Source organism: Ranitomeya variabilis, chromosome 2 (genome assembly GCF_051348905.1).
Source record: "Ranitomeya variabilis isolate aRanVar5 chromosome 2, aRanVar5.hap1, whole genome shotgun sequence".
Lineage (NCBI taxonomy): Eukaryota > Metazoa > Chordata > Amphibia > Anura > Dendrobatidae > Ranitomeya > Ranitomeya variabilis.
Genome location: NC_135233.1, coordinates 232,551,455 through 232,575,774, shown reverse-complemented (window position 1 = coordinate 232,575,774; position 24,320 = coordinate 232,551,455).

Genomic DNA, 24,320 nt, shown 5'->3' with positions numbered 1-24,320 from the left:
GATTGGCTCTCTACAAGAGACCCGGTTTGCAAGTTTATTGAATTCTATCTGCACCCATTAGTAGAGTCGCTGCCCTCCTATGTCAGGGACACTACGGACATCCTAAGAAAATTGGATGGCCTCACCCTTGTGTCGGACATGGTCTTTGCAACCATTGACGTGGAGTCTCTGTATACCAGCATTAAACATGTTGATGGGTTGGAGGCGGTGGAGTTCTTCTTGGGCATGAGCAACCTTGACCCCCTGATGCGGGCCCTGATCCTGGAGCTGCTCCACTTCATCTTGACACACAATTTTCTTCTATTTAAAGATCGGTATTTTCTACAAAACCGTGGCACTGCCATGGGCGCGGCGTGTGAGCCCTCGTACGCTAACCTCTTTCTTGGTTTGTGGGAGAGGGAGGTTTTTGGCGAGGGCGCATGCGCCGCCTCCCATGTGCAGTGCTGGTATTGTTATATCGATGATGTGTTGTTAATCTGGCAGGGCCCCGAGCCGGCTCTCTTGGATTTCATCTGTGGGCTGAATCAGAACACCCGCAATATCCGACTTACTCATCGTGTGGCCACTAATAATATAGATTTTTTGGATATCAAAATAATAAGATGTGAGGATGGTGTAGTACAGACTGACGTATTCCGCAAGGAAACGTCGGTCAATGCTCTGTTACACTCAAACTCAGCACATACCAGATCAACTATACGGGCCATACCGGTGGGTCAGTTTTTGAGAATGAAGCGAATCTGCTCTGCGGATGGAATCTTTGAGCGTCAGGCTCGGGACCTTGCCGGTCGGTTCCAGGATCGGGGCTACAGCAGGAGAGTCATTAAAAAGGGCTATTTACGTGCCAGGAGCTCTCCGAGGGATCAGTTGCTCTGCAGACCTCCCAGATCTACCCCCTATAAGAGAGAGCAGCCTCTCAGGTTTATCTCCACCTTTAACAATAGGTGGGATGACATTCGTGAGGTTCTGCAGAGACACTGGTCCATATTGAAAACAGAGCCCACCCTGAATAAAATCTTGTCTGAGCGCCCCCTCCTTACAGCTAGAAGGGGGAAGAGCTTAAAAGATCAGCTGGTGAAGAGTCACTACGTCCCCGCTCCTTCTAGAATTTTTGACTCAGGACCACAGAGAGTGGGGTGTTTCCCGTGTGGTTCCTGTAAGGCATGCGCCAATATCATCAGGACCACCTCCTTCTCTGCGGCAGGGGGGGGGAGGGATTACCGGATCACAAGTTATACATCATGTAGTACCACCTACGTGGTATATTACGCTACGTGTGCGTGCAATTTAATTTATATAGGCCTCACTTCCCGTGAGCTTCGTGTCAGGGTCCGTGAACATGTCAGGGATATTGTAGCAGCTAGGGAAGTAGATAATGTCTTGGAACTCAAAACGATCCCGAGGCATTATAAATTATATCATGACTGTAATCCTGATACATTCAAGGTACGGGGTATCGACCGGGTCCACTCAGGAAGTAGGGGTGGTGACCTGAAACGTACCCTAGCACAAGTAGAGTGCCGCTGGATAGTGTCTTTGGGGACTATGGCCCCAAATGGCCTAAATGAGAAACTATCCTTTGTTCCTTTCCTATGGATACTCTTAATATTCCAATATGTGCTCCTCTGTTTTAATTGTTTTTAATATTGTGGTTTTAATCATTGTCTTTTTTCCTATTTCGGTTTTCTAGTTTCTTGCATCATGTCTACATCCTCCTTTGGGTGTTGCTATTGATAACTTTATCTATGCGGAGGTGGTCGATTGTGTGCTGGGAGGACTTTTTCTGATTAAACAACCAAGGGGAAGTGACAGCATCCTTTGTTGTAACAGCATCTTTAAAGCATGACAGACTGCGCTGAGATGTACACTTGGACATTATGTAATGTTTCTTCACCTGAATATTAAGTGGTTTGACTCGCTTTTGTTAAGATATGTGTACAATTGATGCGTCGTCTTTGCTTAGGTATACTTTACCTGTACTCCCGGTCTTTGCCAGCACTCTCTCCCTCTTCCAAAATGGCCGCTAGTGGTGCGCATGCGTGATGGAGTCGCCGACAGGCCGCGCCTCCAATGGCATCCTCAAACAGCGACGCCCAGATTTTCTGACGTCACGGGGATGTTCCCCCTCTCTGGGCTCCGCTGGGATAGCCGGAAGGAGCGTGGCACTGTCGAGCGAGTCCATCCGCATGCGCCGCAGGACACACGCGGCAACTAGCAGCAGCTGCAGCAATGATATAAAAACCCCAGATCTTATCCACATTCACATAGCCTCCCGAGGAAGCGATCAACGCGAAACGCGCGTCGGGGCTTCATTTCTGTGGACACTTCGCATGGAAGACTGCACATATGGGTAAGCTTAGCTTATGGTTTATGGCTTAGCCATACTCATTTTTCCGGGCATCTTGCAATAGGGGTGGGTGGTGTGCTTATTGGGGCTTCCCCTCCTTATGAGGTGGACTGGTCACTGTACCATAGACGTTTTTGCTCCCCTTTTCTACCCACAATTACATATCCCCGCAAATTGCACTTTATTGCTCGGTTTTCAGTGTTATTATACACATTGTCTGTGGTCCTATTACCACACCCTTGTCATACTATTTCATGTGCTTATTCCTATGCTGGGGTACCTATGAGTCATACACCTTATCCTCAAAATACCAGTGTTACTTTTTGCTTTGTATTGTGTTAATAAAATTTTCAATTTGCATAATATTTTGATTATGCTGTGTACTTCTTGTTCTGGGGCATTATGCTCTCTTGAATTTATTTAGTATACAGATACTGTACATTGTAGCAAACTGTTACTGGAAGAGGTATTTGCACTGCCAATATATGTAGATTCCCCAAGGATTCTCTACACCAGACACAATTGTAACGGACTCTCAGGTGTGAAATGATTTATACAGGTTTTTAGCTTTTGGATGTGATATAATATCCCCAGTTCTGGTATAATGTCACCCATCCTGGTATAATGACCACAATGCTGGTATAATGACCACAATGCTGGTATAATGGCCCCTATTCTGGATAATGTCACCCATCCTGGTATAATGACCACAATGCTGGTATAATGTCTTAATCCTGGTACAATTCTGGAAAAATGTTCCCCATTCTGATATAATATCCTAATTTATTTATTTATTTTACTCTCTTATATAGCGCCATTAATTCCATGGCGCTTTACAGACATTATCATCACTGTCCCATTGGGGCGCACAAGTATTATACCATACTGGTATAATGTCCCGGATGCTGGTACAATATCCCTATTCTGGTAAAATGTCTCCCATGCTTATATAAAGAAACAAACGATTTTACCAACCTTCCCCCGCTCCCAAGCCGTGCAGCGTCCTCTTCTATAGCTGGTGCAGGAGTCAGCAGCTGATTTCGTTTTGCCGCTGTGGGCAGTGCACTGCCATGCGCCACACATCACATCAAAATTGTATACCTGCACAAGGCTGGGATGGCATATAGGACAATAGGCTAGCAGCTTGGTGAGAAGGCAACAACTGTTGGCACAATTATTAGAAAATAGAAGAAACACATGACTGTCTATCTTCCTTGGTCTGGGGCTCCATCAAGATCTCTTAAGGATGCACATCTAGTTGAAGTTTGTGCTGGCCCCTCATCTGCACTGTCCCTGACAGGTGGTCGCCGCAATCGTTGCACTCATTTGGAGCTCTGTGTTAAACCTAGCTCTGACCACTATAAAGAAATTAATGAAAACATGGTTAATAAGTAGAATAAAACTTAGGAATTCAGTATACGAAGTTTCCAGACCAGTCCGATCTCCATTTTCCCGGGAGAGAAATATTAACATCCACCGGTTTTCTCCCCACGACGGGAAGGGGGGCTTGTTTTTTCCTTGGGTTTTTACGTCATACAAGAAAAGGACAGGGAGACACTTTTGGACAAAGGGTAATAAAGTCCATGAGGCAGGAGGAAGAAAGGAAATATTACCTGTTCTGCATGAGCGCTCCAGGACAAAAAATGAGTACAAACCCTCCAGGTCACTGTGATTCTTATTAAGTGTGTCACCTGGAGAAATGTCCTGATGGGAGTTAGAAACATGGGAAAACAAAGCAATCTACAGCACTGTTACTACAAGGGACGGCCGATCTCCCCATCTCCGAGACCCTAGGTTGGATGTCAACCAAAGAACCAGCTTAATATCAACAAAGATTAAATGGGTGGTCCCAACATGGCAGCTTTCATCCCAAAACAGTGCCACTCCTGCCTATAGGTTGTGTCTGGTATTGCTAGCACCAAGCCGGGTCCTTGCTCTGACAGGCAGAGTCAGCGGTGTGTCTCTTCACTCACTCATGCTGCAGATGGTTCTTTCCTTCCCCATGCTCTTAAAGGGCCAGCATGTGCACTGCACTTGCTATTTCCTCCCCAGCCGGTGGCTGTGAAACACTATGTATATATTGCTTCCTCCCCACTGGGGAGGTGCCTGAGCAACCTTCCTGTTGCAGTCTATGTTGTGTAAGGTCGCATACCAGTGCAAGTCCTGCCTGTTTTACTCCAAGTACAAATCCTGCCTGTTGTACTTCAAGTACAAATCCTGCCTGTTGTACTCCAAGTACAAATCCTGCCTGCTGCACTCTAAAGCAAATCCTACCTGCTGCACTCTAAAGCAAATCCTACCTGCTGCACTCTGAAGCAAATCCTGCTTGCTGCACTCTGACATAAACTCTGTCTCTGACACAAACTGTCTGCTGCACTCTGATATGAACTTGGTCAGCTGCACTCTGATACAAGCTCTGCCTGCTGCTCCAACCAGTCTGTCCTTCAGGTCCAGCTGCTGCGCGTCCGTTAGTCTGTCCTGGAGTGGCACCTGGCGTTCATCGGGAGCCAAGTGTAACCTCACCCTCAGAGTCTCTAGTCAACAGTCAGGTGATCGCTTAGTCATGCCCCTCCAGGCTCGCCGTGGTCCATGGTCCAGTGGTTCCACAAACCACGATCGTGACAGGTATTGCAACTCATCTTCATTGAAGTGAATGGAGCAGAGCTGGAATACCCCATTAGGAAGCCAGCAGCCATGTTTTTAGTGCGTGACACAACCACTTTAAAGTTAATTGAAAGTTTTGTACCTTTCTAATACATCCTTTGTTTCCATTTCTCACTGATGGCGATGAAAAGGAACATTACATTCTCCACGTACATAATGAAACTTTTCATTACTGAGGTTCTGCTACAATGTATCCAGTCGTTCTGTTCTTTAATAGAGAGCAGTCGCCAGACCTGTAAAGCAGCGGTTGATCGACCGGAGACAATACGATCATCGGCAGGTTGAAATCAGATTTACCAGATTGACAAATTGTCCAGGGCTCTCCTACACACTAGACTGTCGTGCCAACACATCAACAACTGGTGTCTTGAATTATTGGACGGCTCTAGAAAATAAATGGAACTAGATTGTACACATACAGACAGAGAACCCTCTGCACAGTCATCTAGATGGTGGATTATCCGGCAGTGCTGTAGACAAGCGTTGGATTATTGGAACGTGTGGATTATCGGATGATGGAGTTGACTAATAATAATCCAGCACTTTAATTGGCAATTGTGTCTCCTGAGTTGTCCATTAAGTAAAACGGGTAAGAAAATCCTTCTTCTGTTACCCAGTTATGGAGCTTTACGGTCCTGGAGGTGACTAGTCTATCTTCTCAGTGAAGTTTAATCACTGACGAAACTCTGCAACTTTCTGACAGATGTTCTGTATGGAGCCATCACCATTTTTAAGATCTCTGCTTGCTGTCAGCGACTGGAATCATTATAGTTTTTACAACTCAAAGCTAAAAAGCATAATATTGTCTAGAAGATTCGGATTTTTGGAGACTCCTCTCACATCAACCTGTGGGTCGCAACTCACCAGCATTCACTTCATTAGTTGCATCTCAGTAGCACAACTTTGCTATCTTAATGTTCTCGCACCCAAGCCAAATAGGGGACAGATACCGACTTTTTTTCTTCATTTTATTAAATACAGTAGATTTGTCTTTATTATTTTAGTTTTATTTATTATTTATGTTTTTTTTTCTTAGATTTTATTTATTGATTTTCAATGTGTTTTCCCTCATGTTAATACAGTTTTTTGTGATTGAATCTCACATTTCAGCTCCTTCCATATTTAATTAATTATATGAATGAAACCTAAAAATCATAAAAATATGTAAAAAAATTATTTTCTGAAAACGTAGAGTTTGTAAAGCTGGTTAATATGTAATAGGACCTTGCCTTGCTTCCTTCATCTTTTCATCTCTCTGGTGATTCAGTGGCAAACCTTGGCATTCTTTAGTACATTGAGAGGCTACACGCCCGCGAGTGATGTCATGTGTGAACTATAGGTGAAGGGCAACAATGAAGAAAATCTGAGACACAAAAGGGACCAAAAGCAAACGAGCGAGATGCCAGCCAAACCCACAGCAAATAAAGGCACCGGTCACAGGTCCATGCCATATACAGCCACATTGCTATAATCCAGAAGCCGCCAGTAGATTGTGTAATTTACACAACTCAACCACACAATACAAAAAACTGGGGCAAAAATGAAGCGTCTTTCCTATAGACGGTTGTATGTTCGTCATCACTGTGTACACAAAGCTCGTATTTAATTAATGGGAGTCTGCGCTGGCCTAACATCCTAAACCAACGTGGCTAAAACTGGGAAAGTCTACTAATAAAAAAAAAAATCTGTCACAAATCCACCACTTTTACTATTACTCCACCCCTTTTACAGTGACTCCGCCTCTAATCTATTATGTCCACATACCTACTATATGGTGTAGGACAACCTATGGCACTCTTGATGAAAGTCCTATTTTTTCACAGATTTTTCCCTTACCGCTGATCCCAAAAGGGTGGAAATAATGCAATTTTTTTCTTAAAGGGGCATTTCTGAGACATGCCCTGGCAGTATGGGGTCAGAGTTTTTTTTGCTTTTTAGATCATTTTTGCCAAGCCTTTTACATGAATTCTCTGTATAAAATATACATTGGAGCAACTTGATAAAAAACATCCAAAAGGAAAACTATGCCCGCTACAGGACCATAAAGGGCGGAGCACCAGAAGAGACTTCCTGTGTCATGCCCCGCCCCCTGACTGCATCAGGTACAATACTGTGCATCTATTTTTCCTACCGTTTTCCTTTAATTGAGTATTTCTATAAATAGAAAGGGGTGCAGGGAGTTAAAAATCTAGGTTTCAGATGATTTGAGGGTGGATTTCCTATTTAAAGAAAAAGTTTCCATTCTTGAGATGCTTTGGAGTTGTACTCACCTGTATGTAACCTACTGACGGCACATTCCAATGTATGCAGCTAATGTCGTAGTCAGCGACCACTCCGAATATTGCTGCACACAAAGGCGTCTTTCTGCTGACACATTCTTACTTTTCCGTATGATCATGGCTTCAGGTAGTCTCCTTGGCAGCCAAGGCATCACCATCTCCTGTAAAAATCTGACGGTTCAATGTAAGAAGTGAGATTGCGAAACCTAACAATAAATGTAATTAGATCCTGACTCAGTTATTAATCGAGCATTTTATGCTGGTGCGTAATCATTTAAAGGGCCACACAGAATGAAAATACACGTTATCTAAAATCAAAGGGGTCAGAGCAACGTTTACAAAGATAGCATGCAAATATAAATTACTCCTGGCCTAACCGCCTCAGACCCGAATCTTCAACCCCATAAGGGGTGGGGCTCCCTGGGACAGAGCTGGGGCTACTTTATGTTTTTCCTCTACACACAGAGCAATGTGTCACAGAGAGTGGAATGCATTAGTGGCGCCTGCGTCACACAGGACAGCGAGCGGTGGGGCATGGAGCCTATGGCTCCTTACTCTACACAGGTTCCAAGGTGGCGCCTACTCGGAGATCTGTGGCGCCTGGACAAGAGGCTGGGGCTTGTGCTCTGCTTTGGATCTGTAGTGCTAACAACACCTTTGCTACTTTCATTTTTTCTTTTAGAAATGTTGTACCCTTAGAAATTTGCACTCAGGCCATCGGGCAACTCCATGCTACGCCGCTACCTCTGGGTCCATTGAAGCCTAGGTCTGGCTTGTATGAAGTATAATTCTGGTTTATCTGAAAGAATCTGCCCTTCCTACTCAAGTAACAGGCATTAATAATGTCCTATAGCACAACTTGGCCGTCACCTCCGAGGCTCTACTACATGGAAAGTGGGACAGGAAGCCGGACTACTAGCTGTGGTCTGGAAAGAATTTTCCGTTTTGTTTGCTGTAAGCGCTTGTATCCTGTCAGAGTATAAACATCAGGTTTAGCTCCGGGATAACCACATATTGCAGCTCGTGAGTCGGGATGTTTATTTGTAAGGAGAAAGTTCTGCTATCCCGACCTCACAATGACTTTGCATTATAAAGTGATGGGGGGAGGCGCCATTTTATCTCAGTGCATCACTATTGGGAAATATGAGGGTCTGGAGAGTGGGGGCCTCATCTCACCTTTGGGAACCAAATGTCACCTCTGACCCTTTCTTGGAGCCACATCCACAGGGTCCTCTCCACTGAGAGTTACAGGGAGAGCCAAGTGAAGGAATCAGTTGGATAGGATCACAGATGGCCATCACAGGGATCTGTTTCCTGAGACGTGGTCGTTCAATTGGTGATCAATATATAGAACACCCATATAAATACTGACTGCCTGGATTGAAAGAATCGGCTTGTGCAGGAAAAATGACCAGCTAGAGTCTGTGTGTGGTACTGTGGCTGTCAGTCCTCTGCGGGGACTGTGACTGACATCCTCGAGGGCACTGTGGCTGCCTTTGATCTGTGAGGTGGTACTGTGACTGACATCCTCTTGAGGGCACTTTGGGTGTGACTCCTCTAAGGGCCCTACGATTGACCCTGTTTGAGAACTTTGTGGCTTTTACTCTTAAGGGGGCTTATGATTTAGGAGAACTGTGGCTAGTGGCAAGTGGCTGTCATTCTTTTGGGGACACTGTGCCTGTGACTCATCAGGAGCACTACCGCTTGCCTTTTCAGGACACCGTAGCTGTCACTCCTCTTGGGGCACTTTGGTTGTGACTTTTATGGGAGTGATGTCATTCTTCTGGATGTGACTTAAATCTTTTGGAGGCGCTATTGCTGTGACTCATCTGGGGGGCTATGTAATGAGGCACTATGGCTAGTGGCAATGTAATTGTCACCCTTCTGGGGCACTGTGTCTGGTAGCCTTTGTGACTGTTCCAGGGCCCGTTTGATTGACAACCTCTGGGGGCACTGTAGCTCATTCTGTGGTTGTCACTCTTGTGGGGGCACTGTGATTGACACCCTTAGGATGCACCATGGATGTGACTCTTCTAGGGGCGCTGTAATTGACACCCTCCTGTGGCACTGTGGCTAGGGACCCTATGCCTGGGAGTCCTCTGGACATTGTGGCTGTGCACCTCTTGCGGACACTGAAGCTGTGACTATTCTAGGAGCCCTGTAATAGACACTATCCCGAGGCCCCATGGCTGTGACCCTTCTAGGCTGGTATGTGTTTTTTGGGGATCAGCAGTCTTGTACGCTGGTGACAAAACAAGGGCATCAGCATATTGGAAACGTTTTGAGTTCAGCGTCATTTTTTTAGTTTACTATTGAGGGGTGTATCCTGAAGAGGCTGACAGGAGCACTCCAGACATATTTCTAAGGTCAGGAGAGGACATAAGTACTTTAACAAAAGCAGGGATAAAATCCATTAGTTCAGTCTTGATAGGACATTGTGTAAGTAACATCAGACTCTTAAAGAGACAGATCAGTTTTCTATTTAAAAAGGAGGGGAGGGGCAGCTTGCCCAAAATTTGGTGGATACAAATAGCTGGTGGGACGTGAGTGTGGTCCTCACCTGGTTTCTATGTAGAAGCTTTGTACATAATGATGTTATCACCTGCCTGGAACCTGCCTTAGCCCCGGGACACGTCTGTGTCATCATCACAATCCTTCACAATCTTTATAAGGAAATTCTCATAGGGAAGGAATTACTTCTGTGCTAATCCCTATGTACAATAAAGTATATGGCGTTGTCAAGACATCTTCAAACCAGGAAATTGCTTCCAAAGAAACTCTCATAACAATAGCTAAATCCTCCAATACAGAACCTGATGCTCCAGAAGCCAAGAGAATAATGATCCCTAGTGAGAACCATGAAGGTGCTCATTTTACCTGCACTGCCTCTACAGGAAGGATGAGGTATTACACAAAAGACACTACTTTTATTATTCTCCATAACCTTAGCTTAGAGGGGATCCTAAAGTTATATAAGGGGGTTATCTAGGAAGGGCTGTATACAGATTCAGTCACAAGGAGTGAGATGTGGATACTTTTCATCTGTATCTAGGCTTGGCGCTTCTTATCTGGACACAGAATGTCCTCTTTTATCCATAACCAAATATAAACGAGCACCCGGAATAAACTCATCAGAATGTGAATTACTGTATATATCAGTGTATCCTGCTGTAAATACGGTAACACGGGGTTTTGGTTATAGTATGGAGTTACAGGGGGTGTTTGCTCCCACTCTGTCTGTGCTAGTGACAGATCCACAGAGAGAAGGGAGTAAGAGGACACAAATCCCCAGTGGATACTACAGCAGTCATGTAGATTGTCAGCAGCATGGCTATATCTGTTGCATGGATTTCACCCCTATAAATGTAGATACAATGCAGACAGCTAAGGAGTGGGGAGAAAGAAAAAGCAGCGCAGTCCTCAAATGTTGGTGCAAAAACCCTCCTAATAGGCCGGACTCCAAAGATTCAGGTAAAAAGAGATTGTGGAATATTCACCACCCAGTGCACACCCGGTGTGAATAAACCCTCCACTGTTTTCACCTGAATCTTTGGTGCTGCCTTTTTTGTAGATATTAGAGAGCGAGACATGGGAACTAGATAACATCAGATAGATATGAGATAGATTGATTAGATTTGGGGCACTGCGTCCTCTTTTTCATGCAGTTATTACACATTTGCTTTTCCCCATTTAATGAAATTCTTTTTCGTCATCTTTTAATAATTAATTTGTATCATGAGGTTTCCGAATCCACGTCATTCCTTCCGCTTTCCTCACTTACGGGTCAAACTGTTTAGCGCTTCCTGACCGAATTGCAGAAGTTCTCAGCCATCCATTGAGTAATCTGTGCCTTCCACTACTACTCTCAGCATCCTCAGTTGTAACTGTATGTGACCAGAACAGTGTATGTGGCTCCCCAGACCTCTGGGTACCTATCAATGTACCAGTCACGGCTGCCTGGCAGAAAACTAGTTAGTATAGGAGGTCTGACCCCCAGGTGTACCAGTTTGGGGGCGGCGCAGTCACCTTTATCAGGTCCCTATACCTAGGGCCAGGTAACTCCCTGGCACCCCCCCCCCCCCATAGATGTGACTGCAGAGACAGAATCTATTCAATAGCAGTTTATTCACAATATTAAATATCATCATAAATATAATATAATAATCATATAAATAGTTTATAGAATAAATAGTTCAGTGCAAACAATTCAAGTGTCAGTTCATGAAAAGTCCCTGCAAGTCTGCAGTCCTGATAGTGCATAGTCCTCACACACGTCTCCTCCGCAGTGTGGCCCTCGGAGGGCCCCTTCCAGCAGCCCCGGGCTGTAGTGCATGGCTCCCGGGCTGCAGTGCATGGCTCCCGGGCTGCAGTGCATGGCTCCCGGGCTGCAGTGCATGGCTCCCGGGCTGCAGTGCATGGCTCCCGGGCTGCAGTGCATGGCTCCCGGGCTGCAGTGCATGGCTCCCGGGCTGGTGATTGCACAGCCAGTGCTGGCCGCGGCTCTCAGCGCTGATGGTACGTCCACAGGAGGGTGATGTCGGCGAGCGGCCGCTGGTGGCTGCAGTTGGAGCACGGCCGCGGCGGCTGGAGGGGCAGCAGGGCGCCGGGCTGCAGTCCATAGAGGGCCCCCGATGATGGGACGACCACCTCCTCCGGCGCCGCCTCTTCGCAGCAGATCTGCACGAACACCAGCAGGCAGAGCAGGTAGAACCAACGCAGCGGCCGGTCAGTCTCGGGGGGAGGCAGGTATCGCCGCACCTTGGCCGGATACAGGACCCTGCGGGGCCGCTTCCCCTTGGCCCCCAAGGTTCCCCTCCTGTGCAGGGCCTTCACTGGGGCCACAGCTTCCACATCAAAGGTGAAGATCTCCGGGAGGCTGCTTCTGGATGGCAGCCGGGAAGGCTCACTGTCAGTGTCTGAGGCGCTGTCCTGGAAGCGCAGGATGGGCAGGGGCATCGGTCTGCGCCGGGTCATTTTGGCCCCAGATTCCAGACACATGATGCTGTCAGAAGTCTTAGTATTAGCCCGCTGTGAGCTGGGAGTGAAGTGCAAGAGGAGCGCTGCGACTTATATATGCACAGACCACGCCTCTGCTATAACCCGCCAATCAAGAGGCCCGAATGAGAGAGGGCGGGGCAATGAGCTAGAGGCGTAGGAGCGACGGACGCCTGAGGTGACTGGCGGGAAAATAAATACAGGAGGCGGCACACAGAGAGAGCACGGTATATAGAGAGAGCACGTATAGAGAGCAAGGTATATAGAGAGAGCACGGTATATAGAGAGAGCACGTATAGAGAGAGCACGTATAGAGAGCAAGGTATATAGAGACGGTATATAGAGAGAGCACGGTATATAGAGAGAGCACGTATAGAGAGCAAGGTATATATAGAGACGGTATATAGAGAGAGCACGGTATATAGAGAGCACGTATAGAGAGCAAGGTATATAGAGAGCACGGTATATAGAGAGAGCACGGTATATAGAGAGCACGTATAGAGAGCAAGGTATATAGAGAGAGCACGGTATATAGAGAGAGCACGTATAGAGAGCAAGGTATATAGAGAGCACGGTATATAGAGAGAGCACGTATAGAGAGCAAGGTATATAGAGACTATATAGAGAGAGCACGGTATATAGAGAGCACGTATAGAGAGCAAGGTATATAGAGAGCACGGTATAGAGAGCACGGTATATAGAGAGAGCACGTATAGAGAGCAAGGTATATAGAGAGCACGGTATATAGAGAGCACGTATAGAGAGCAAGGTATATAGAGAGCACGGTATATAGAGAGAGCACGGTATATAGAGAGCACGTATAGAGAGCAAGGTATATAGAGAGCACGGTATATAGAGAGAGCACGGTATATAGAGAGCACGTATAGAGAGCAAGGTATATACAGACGGTATATAGAGAGCACGGTATATAGAGAGAGCACGTATAGAGAGCAAGGTATATAGAGAGCACGGTATATAGAGAGAGCACGTATAGAGAGCAAGGTATATAGAGAGCACGGTATATAGAGAGCACGTATAAAGAGCAAGGTATATAGAGAGCACGGTATATAGAGAGAGCACGGTATATAGAGAGAGCACGTATAGAGAGCAAGGTATATAGAGAGCACGGTATATAGAGAGAGCACGTATAGAGAGCAAGGTATATAGAGAGCACGGTATATAGAGAGCACGGTATATAGAGAGAGCACGTATAGAGAGCAAGGTATATAGAGAGAGCACGTATAGAGAGCAAGGTATATAGAGAGCACGGTATATAGAGAGCACGGTATATAGAGAGCACGGTATAGGGAGCACGGTATAGAGAGACCACTGTATTTATATATAGACAGCACGGTATATAGAGAGACAGCACGGTATATAGAGAGAGAAAACGGTATATAGAGAGCACGGTATAGAAAGCACGGTATATAGAGAGAGCACAGTATATATAGAGACAGCACGGTATATAGAGCACGGTATATAGAGAGAGCACAGTATATATAGAGACAGCACGGTATATAGAGAGAATACGCATATAGAGCACAGTATATAGAGACAGCACGGTATATAGAGAGCACGGTATATAGAGACAGTACAGTATATAGAAAGCACGGTATATAGAGAGCACGGTATATAGAGAGCACAAGACTCAACTTAAGCACGGTATATAGAGACAGCACGGTATATAGAGAGCGCGGTATATATAGAGAGCATGGTATATAGAGACAGCACGGTATATAGAGAGCACGGTATATAGAGCACGGTATATAGAGAGCACGGTATATAGAGACAGCACGGTATATAGAGACAGCACGGTATCTAGAGAGCACGGTATATAGAGAGCACAGTATACAGAGACAGGACGGTATATATATAACGGTATATATATACAGAGCACGGTATATAGAGATGGTGTATATATATAGAGAGAGAGCATGGTATGTAGAGACAGCACGGTATATATATAGAGAGAGCACGGTATATAGAGAAATCCCATCTCCACTATGCGTGCGCATACGCCTCCGGCTTCCCTGCGGAGATGAACATGAGGTGCGTCTTCCAGACAGCAGTATGTCTATTTATCTTGCAGAGACTCTCAGTCTCCGCAATAAAAATATCACCCGTCCAATATATTGAGCACGGTGATTCTGCACGGTTCAATGAACACATGCGGAATCACCTGGGTTCAAAAGCCGGCAGCGCCTTGGACGGGGCGGACAGGTGCTGCATCCAAAGCGCTGCCGATTACTGACCTTGGGGACATAGCCTCACAGTGGCACCACAGGTTGGCAGGCGACCATAGTAATTATAGCAAAATAAATGTATTCTATATCAGGATGATGATCCCAAACCAGACATAGTGACTGACAGTCCTGATCCATATACTAAAGTACACAGTGCAATATACCATAAACGTCAGAAGCAAACAGATGGTGCTAAAATAAGAGATACATACACATATGATATGCTGCAAAAGCCGGTATAGAGAGAGCACACACACGGTATATAGAGGTAGTATAGACAGAGACTAGAGAGTATACAGGTAGTATAGACAGCCTAGAGAGTTTACAGGTACTATTTACAGAGACTAGAGAGTATACAGGTAGTATAGACAAGACTAGAGCGTATACAGGTACTATTTACGGAGACTACAGAGTATACAGGCCCCCTGAGGAAGCGAGGCTGTTGTAAGCACGTGAAACGCGCGTTGGGGTGACCGAGGTCCTCACGTGAACTGGAAATGGGTAATTATTACAATTGTTTTATTATTTAAATAGGCTATGTTTTTTATGTAATCACTATAGAACTACGGGTGACTGGTATTAAGGGAACTGAGTTCCGAGGGATGAGACCCAGCAATGATAGTCACACCTGGTCGCCTTGTATCTACATGTAATACATGCCTAGCCCTTCCGGTTTAAAGTGGGGACCTTTGGTCAGTTTATTACACCTGGGTATGGTTCACGTTTAACTATGTACTTGACTTACGATATCCTTTTTTACTATGTTATTGTTTGATCAAATAAATTTTGTATATTTAGTAAACTCTATGTCCTCCTTTTTATGCAAGAGTATACAGGTAGTATAGACAGACTAGAGAGCATACAGGTACTATTTACGGAGACTGCATAGGTAGTATAGACAGACTAAAGACTACACGGGTATATAGAGTGTATATAGAGACTACACAGGTAGTGTATATAGAATAGTACATGGGTAGTATATACAGGAGGCGACAGAGAAAGCATAGTATACGGTATACACATGCACAGCATGTACCATATACTGTACAGTGTATACAGACGAGAGACTGCCCAGCACAATCTACAATACAAACTTCAAACTGTATGTATGTACAGTACTGTGCAAAAGTGTTAGGCAGATATGGAAAAAAATGCTGCACAGTAAAAAGCTTCATACAGAGGACTGTTTATAATTTATTTTTTATTAATGAATAACCTGCAAAGTGAATGAACAAAAGAGAAAATCTGATCAATTTTTGCCTACAAAACACCTTCAAAGAATCAGTTCCTCGGTAATTGCACACAGTCATGGATCCTGTAGGATTATAGTCAGGTGTGTGATGAGTAACGAGTCGACTGATGCCAAACAAGTGATAATTTCATAATTTTAAATTCCAGGTTGAAACACAGGCGTTAGCAGAAACAGCCGTGTAGGAGGCTTAAATAGAGGAACAACCAAACTCTGCTACAAAGGTGAGGTTATGGAAGACAGTTTTATGTCGCAAGTTATTTGTGATGGGCAGTCCGTCTCTTTTTGGTGATCTGGCTCTCCTGGCTCCGCTCACCAAAAGTAGCTGGCTCTTTTGGATCCTAAATGGATCCCTATTAACCCCTTAGTGACTGAGCCAAATTTTTAAAATCTGACCAGTGTCACTTTATGTGGTAATAATTCTGGAACGCTTCAACAAATCTTAGTGATTTTGAGACTGTTTTTTCATGACACATTATACTTTATGATAATGATAAATTTAGGTCAATATGTTTAGTGTTTATTTATAATAAATATCAGAAATTTGAGAAAAATGTTAAGAAAATAGCAATTTTCAAACTTTGAATATCCCTTTAATCCAGAGAGTCATACCACAGCAAGACATTAATAAATAACATTTCCCTCATGTCTGCTTTACATCAGCACCAGTTGTAAAATTTTATTTTATTTTGTTAGCATTTTAGGAGGTTTAAAAATGTAGCAGGATTTTTTTATTTTTTCAAGGAAATTTACAAAATGTATTTTTTTTAGGGACCTATCCATGATTGAAGTGCCTTTAGGTGTACCATATTTTGGGACCCCCCCAAAAGTTATACCATTTTAAAAACAGCACCCCCTGGCATATTGAATACTGCTGTCCGGTAGTTTATTAACCCTTCAGGTGCTTTTCAGGAATTAATACAAAGTAGCATGACAGAAATGAAAATTTGTATTTTTACCACATAAATGCCGCTAACTTCTGAACAGATTACTACCGCCGTCAGACTCTATGGCCGCTTTTTGGTCTTGAATTGCAATTGCAAATATCAAGACCACACAATTATGATCTGAGGGCACCAATTGGGATAAAGAGGGAGCCCCCAAACTCTGTTAACCATTTATAATGATGTAGTCACTATTGACAGCAGAATCTAAGGGGTTAAACAGATTTGGACGGTGCAAGCACTGATCGTGGCTGATACGGCAAGTTGTCAGCTATAGTGTACAGCCGACAGCTGCTGGATTGTCACCTGTATGGGGATGCTATTCTCTTATATCGCAGGTCAGTTAAAAGGCGTATTGGCGGTCATGTGCAGGAAAGAGAGGTCTGGGAGCTTTCGTAATCCAAGAATGAAACCACATTGGGCTGTGTCCAATCACAAAAACAGGTGGGTGCTTGTTCTGCTGGTGAGCACAGCAAATTCATAGGAAAAGGAAAGTATTCGGAACTCCAACCCTTATAGTAAAATCACAAAAACTTTATTCCGGCAAGTCAAGCCATGTTAAAAACATAGAAAACACCTGACACGTGTCTGGTGCGTTAGAAGCACCCTCATAGTCTATACTAAAACAAACTCTATATCTTGTTCATTTGTTTTAGTATAGCCTGTGAGAAGGGTGCTTTGCTTTACTATATGGGTTGGAGTGCCGAATCCTTTTCCTCTTCCTATTAAATATGTGTTCACAATAGTTGAAACACATACTTAAGCTGATAATGCAACTGAAATCTCGCCCACCCTCATCCAAAACTCCACCTACTTTCTGTTAATCAATTCATTTTATGAGTTGTTGGAGTTTGTTTCGGGTGGGCGAATTTACGTCCACGGAACACTTGAATTTTACGTGTTGTGAGAGCCATTCAGAGAATTTAGTGGCTCTCACTGGGGTGCCAGCTCTCATTGTTCACAGCAGGGAGCTCTTTGTACCGAATCGTTCGCAAAAGTCCCATCACTACAAGTAATACACCATGTCAATACTGAGCACTGCTTCAAGACACAAGGTAGTTATACTGCATCAGCAAAGTCTCTCCCAGGCAAATAGTTAAAAACAGACTGAAGTTTCAAGATAGTGCAGCACCAAAAAATGGGCAATGTTGAGGAATATAGATGCAGTGGTTGGCCAAGGAAACTTAGCTTAGCAGAGGAAAGTCGTGTCATGCTTACTACCCTTCTAAATTGGAAGATGTTCAGCAGTGTCATCAGCTCAGAAATAGCAGCAACCCTGCTACCCCCATCTACTGTTCAAATTCTGTCCAGAAGTTGTTTTCATGGAGGAATTGTGGCTAAAAATAATAACTTCCACATGGAAAAAAGCCCAAGAGCACCATTCCATCAGGGAGGCGTCTGATTGCCTTCAAATTCAACCTGCAACTGGACAATGACCCCAAACATCCAGACAATGTAATTAATAATGAGTCCTGGGGGTGATGATCCGGCCCCACAGAGCCCTTATCTCACATAATCCAATCTCTCTGGGGTTATATGAAGACAGAAGGATCTGCACAAGCCATAAGGTACCGTCACATTTAGCGACGCTGCAGCGATCTAGACAACGATGCCGATCGCTGCAGCGTCGCTGTTTCGTCGTTGTGTGGTCGCTGGAGAGCTGTCACACAGACAGCTCTCCAGCGACCAACGATGCCGGTCCCCGGGTGACCAGGGTAGACATCAGGTTACTAAGCGCAGGGCCGCGCTTAGTAACCCGATGTTTACCCTGGTTACCAGTGCTAATGTAAAAAAAACAAACACTACATACTTACATTCCGGTGTCTGTCCCCCGGCGCTGTGCTTTCCTGCACTGACTGTGAGCGCCGGCCGGAAAGCACAGCGGTGATGTCACCGCTGTGCTCTGCTTTACGGCTGGCCGGCGCTGACAGTGCAGGAAAGCACAGCGCCGGGGGACAGACACCGGAATGTAAGTATGTAGTGGTTTTTTTTTTTTACATTTACACTGGTAACCAGGGTAAACATCGGGTTACTAAGCGCGGCCCTGCGCTTAGTAACCCGATGTTTACCCTGGTTACCAGTGAAGACATCGCTGAATCGGCGTCACACACACCGATTCAGCGATGTCTGCGGGAGTCCAGCGACGAAATAAAGTTCTGGACTTTCTGCTCCGACCAACGATGGCACAGCAGGATCCTGATCGCTGCTGCGTGTCAAACTCAACGATATCGCTATCCAGGACGCTGCAACGTCACAGATCGCTAGCGATATCGTTCAGTGTGAAGGTACCTTTATTCACGGAAGATCAGTTTTCCAAGGTGGATGTAATAACCTCCTGCCGAGTTCCTTCATAGACTATTTGCAAGTGCCGAGAAGCGGTGATGGAGGCAATGGGCAGTCACCAGATATGATGAGATTTACATTTCTCTTTTTTCAGGATTTTCTCCACACCTGCCTAAGAGTTTTTCACAATACTACACAGATACTATACACGATGCTGTATAGACAGGGTGCAGTAGTGTATACAGGTAGTTTACAAAGGTGCAGTATACACAGGTACTATACATGTTTCAGTTTACCTAGCTAGTATACACAGGATGCAGTATCTATGGATGCTACATACAGGGTGCAGTATATACGAGCTCTGCACTCATGGTGCAGATAATGTGCTCTGTATATGTGATGCCAGGTCGTGTGTACACAGTGTATGATGCCAGCATCTATGTAGGACAGCGGGTGTGGTTGGTGCTTCGCTTTTAATAACGTTGTAAACCTGCAGGATGAACCGTGTATGAACCAGATATGAGCATTATATAACGTAGACTGAAAATTCAGAAATCAGCTGCATGCCATAGCTCCTAGGATGGAATCCTTCGCTAATACAAGTCTCAGCATGCCCGCTCATAGAAAACCTGTTTAGGCACCTATCACAGGTGGAATAAGAGGCAGTCATCCAGCTTTCCCATGCGCCTGAATCTTATATCATGCATTACTCCACAATTTCCTAGTGTGTTTTGGTTGGTATTGTGTGGGATTTTTCTGCTATTTTTAGGGTCAGGATGTGTGTATGTTTACACAAGGGGTGAACACATTAGCGGCTGGCACATCAGTGGTTCGTTCTGCTTCACTCTGGATCTGGAGCTCAGGATTCTGTTAAAGTGAAAAGTCATTTCCAGGTGACTGTAAATATGAAAAACCGGATTTGGGATTAATATTTAACAAGTGAAGTGCCGAAATGACACCTGGAGGGTTGGTATTGACACATAGGGATATGGTAATTAGGGTGGCATTGCCACAGCTTGCGCAGTCTGGGCACAGTTTCCTATTTGTAAGAAGCTTCCTTCTCGGATAAATGTTATTTATCTGGCATAATTCTGACCAATGTGGTGCCACATTATCAGAAGTTGGTGCAGCATTTTGCCAATTGTGCCACCACTTTACCAGGGAGGAGTGAAAACCTAGTGAGCGTCTGCTACTAGCACCGGATTATAAGAATGTGGCCTGATATTAGGGTTTTATTATGGGATATTTCAGATGGGAGATTTACGGTAACGTAATACTCTTAGAATTAATAATCCTATAAATGACGGCATTACGTCACACCTAAGCATTAATGAGTGTTACTTTGGTAATTGGTCTGACGCGCAGCTCAGTGGCGTCCCCGTGTCGTGGGGGTGACGTCCTCTTGTTAGATGTGACTGCGGTAACCTTTGTGTAGTGAGGTAAGTGCCTGCATGCTTTGCTGTGTAGCACGGACAGGCGGGCGCTATGGCGGGTGCGCTGGAACAATGGATAATACGCCTTGTCTACACTCACTACATAGACAAATCAACCGAGCGTGGAGGAGACCGCCACCAAAGTGTATACAGCCCTGTCGTCAGAACTTTTACCGCTCCCTGCTGTCAAACTGGTGCAGATTCTATTCTTAGTTACACTAGGTCATGAGAAAGCTGGGTGACTACCCATATGGCCATCATTATAAATTTCTTAGGTGTTTGTATTAAACTTTTTTAGACCCCTGAGTGCCTGGTTGTGCAGATATTGGGGGTGAGGATTATATCCCTACGTAATAAGACTAAATTTGCCATTCAGAATCTGGGAAAGCTGGGTGACAACCAGTAAAGCTGTACAGACTTTTCCTGACTTCTGATATCCAAATTCAGACGTCCGTTTATCACCATCCCAATGCTGACTGATTTTCAGACTGACCCAAATCCATATATTATAATTATTGGGATACCTGAGGCCGTTCAGGTCAGGTCCGGAGACCCATGATCTGCACTGGGACCAGGATAGAAGGGTGCCTGAATGGGATATTTTATAATCTATGCTAGGGAAGATTTACAACTCAGGAGTCTGGTAAAGCTGGGTGATCGATTCCACTGGTTACCACCACATGGGATTTGACACAGCTTGGCCTCAATGGTACCCGTACTGGTCAGGAGCCCCTGACACGAAGGATTTACCTTCTTCTACCACCCCGAATACAATATTAGACAATCGCTTAGAATGCAATTCCCTTGTTACCGTCTTTTTATATCTCATCCTGTCTTTGGTAGCAGCCTGTGATTCTCATGTCTAATCCTCCGTGTCAAGATTGGCGATTACCAGAGTGAAACACAACTTCAGTCTACATTCTTCCGAAGCAGCTGCAGAAAATGCTACGTGAGGAGCTTTGTGGGCTGCATTGTCGTCCGCCCGGGGCCATGAGATCAAGGTGAGTGGGGCCGAATTGTAGGAAAACAAGTAAATGATGGAAAAAAAATGAAATTTCAACCCAGACTGTCTAGCCTTCAAAAACTCATCCCCAGGCATGTGTAGTTCCACAGGCTTCCAGCAGGGGGCAGAATTGTGCTTCGCGTTCACTTTGGACACTTGCATTTGTCTAAATCAGTAACTTGTGCAAGAAGTGAGTGTTCAGAGTTATATAACTTGATTTGGCCGCTGTGGTACGCGGTACAGACAGGCGGTCGCAGGCCAGCGAGGCGAACCTGTGCAGCTGTGTCACAATCGTTCCACTAAATAAACAAGTAGCTGATAAATGACTAACTGCAGTAAGTACAATTCCCAGCATGCCCTGATAACCAACAGGATAGAAGACGGTGCACGAGCTGCTATTAAAACATAAAAACTGCTATTAAAAACTGCTGTGAAAAACTACAGCTCCCAGCATTCAGCTGTAGATGCAATGCAGGGAGTCGTTGTTTCAGTAACAGGACGGTGGACGTTGCCTATCATCCGTATATTCAAGGGGCTCATCTCTTTAGTACACATTTTTATTTTTATCATCAGTGGATGTGGAGTAATGGTTGGGGTCCCACGTGGAGATTTGACCAGTGCACACGTTTTCTTCTATGGCCCCAAAGTGTTTTGTTGATTTGAGATAGTATTGTGTTTGGGGTCATACATTTTACCCAGATGGGATGGCCAACGTGCAAAAGTGCCATCAAAGGGCTGTTATTACGCTGCAGAGTTATCGCCAAAGGGGTGTATCCAATCCAGGGAAAAGCCAAGTGACTCCTCAGCTCTGCCTCCCTGTGATTGCTCCCAAAACGGCCCAGCCCAGCAAGACACTGATTATAGGCTTCCATGTTACTCTATAGGTGACACATGCATACATCTTAATTACAGCGGCTGCATTCAAAATAGTATAGAAAAACATGGGATAGCAGGGTGACATGCGGCATAGACACTATTGGGGTGTTAATCAGCTTTCCAAGGATCCTGATTGGAAAATGGGTCTTGTTATGAATTGATTCTCCTCTTCTTTGCTTTTGCACTCAGATGTACCCCAGCTTTTCTGGGGTGTTTAATGGCATTTCTCCCATATTGGAAGGCATCATGTATCTCTATAACTAGTCAGGAATGAATGAACTAAGGGGGCGTATGTGTCTGCAAGAAATTCACGAAAACTTCCAATTTTGATCGGAGACATGGATCAAACAAGTCTATCATGGATCAAACAGTCATACTACATTATGCGTTGATCATATCAATCTGCTTCTTATTTGTTTTTACTTCTGCTTTCTCACAACTCGCCCGCCCTTTAACACATTCTGGTCACTCACTCTATATCCACCCCTCCCTTCTCCCCTCACCCATGTATAACTCTGAGGCTCTACTGACATTTCTTACCCAATCCAAACCAGCCACTACCGTCATGCAGCACTCAAAACGTTCATACAAATCATCCCACCACCTGCTCTTTCTGTTTTTTTCTCCTTCTACTAGTTGCAGGTGACATCTCCCCGAACCCTGGCCCTCCCTCCACCAGCATACATTACTCTCCTCCAGCTGCATATAGAAACCCTGCTAATCTTATTAACATTCAGTGCATGCCTTCTCCTATAGCTTTCCAATGTGCACTCTGGAATGCTCGGTCTGTGTGTAACAAACTAACCTACATTCACGATCTTTTCCTCTCTAATTCCCTTAACCTTCTGGCTATTACAGAAACCTGGATCCAGCATTCAGACACCACCGCTGATGCCGCTCTCTCGTTGGATGGGCTGAAATTTTCACATACCACCAGACCTGAAAACAGACAGGGTGGGGGTGTTGGTTTGCTCCTTTCATCACAATGTGCATTCCAGGTCATCCCCCCGGTTCCCTCACTTACATTTCCTTCCTTTGAAGTCCACACCGTCAGACTCTTTAAGCCCTTCTCTGTCATGAATCCCAATGGCTAGGGATAGCACAGGACAAGCAAAGTACAAATATATTACGGACGAGCTCTAGGGTGATGGAACCTGGGCTGACCGCTGCCCTACGCCTGACAAACGCAACTAGAGATAGCCAGGGAGCGTGCCTACGTTGGTTCTAGACGCCACGCACCAGCCTAAGAGCTAACTAGCACTGCAGAGAAAATAAAGACCTCACTTGCCTCCAGAGGAATGAACCCCAAAAGATATAGTTGCCCCCCACATGTATTGACGGTGAAATGAGAGGAAGGCACACACATAGAGATGATATATATAGTTTTAGCAAATTGAGGCCCGCTGTAAACTAGAAAGCAGAACGATACAAAAGGGGACTGAGCGGTCAGCAAAAAACCCTAATCAAAAAAACCATCCTGAGATTACAAGAACCCATGTGCCAACTCATGGCACATGGGGAGAACCTCAGTCCACTAGAGCTACCAGCTAGCATAGAGACATAATAAGCAAGCTGGACAAAAAAACAAACAACTGAAAATCAGCACTTAGCTTATCCTGAAAGATCTGGGAGCAGGTAGGCAGGAACCAAACAGAGCACATCTGAATACATTGATAGCCGGCAAGGGAATGACAGAAAGGCCAGGTAAAATAGGAAACACCCAGCCACTGATGGACAGGTGGAAACCAAAGGCCGCAACCCACCAAAGTCACCCAGTACCAGCAGTAACCACCAGAGGGAGCCCACAAACAGAATCCACAACAGTACCCCCCCCTTGAGGAGGGGTCACCGAACCCTCACGAGAACCCCCAGGGCGATCAGGGTGAGCTCTATGGAAGGCGCGGACCAAATCAGTCGCATGAACATCGGAGGCGACCACCCAGGAATTATCCTCCTGACCATAACTCTTCCACTTAACCAAATACTGGAGTTTGCGTCTGGAAA